The sequence below is a fragment of the Brassica oleracea genome, chromosome C1, assembly GCF_000695525.1.
Source record: "Brassica oleracea var. oleracea cultivar TO1000 chromosome C1, BOL, whole genome shotgun sequence".
NCBI classification, from domain to species: Eukaryota; Viridiplantae; Streptophyta; class Magnoliopsida; order Brassicales; family Brassicaceae; genus Brassica; species Brassica oleracea.
In genome coordinates, this window is record NC_027748.1 from 27,767,298 (window position 1) to 27,767,565 (window position 268).

Sequence of the window (268 nt, forward strand, 5' to 3'; positions counted from 1 at the left end):
TGTATGTCGTCAACGAGAACAACGTGCCGGTTTCAACTCTCGTAGTCCGTGGAGAGGGATGGAACAAGTGGGTAAGGGAGCTCGATTCGTCCGATAAACCAGTCGACGCCGTTTGCTCGACCCAAACTACAACAGCAGCAGGATCAGCGGCAGGACCTTCCAGAACCGTCGATCTCACCAAACACTGTAAGTATCACGATGTCAAAGGGCACGATACGACAGAGTGCAAGTCACTCTATGCGCACTACCTCTCCTCCTTAGCAAGTGG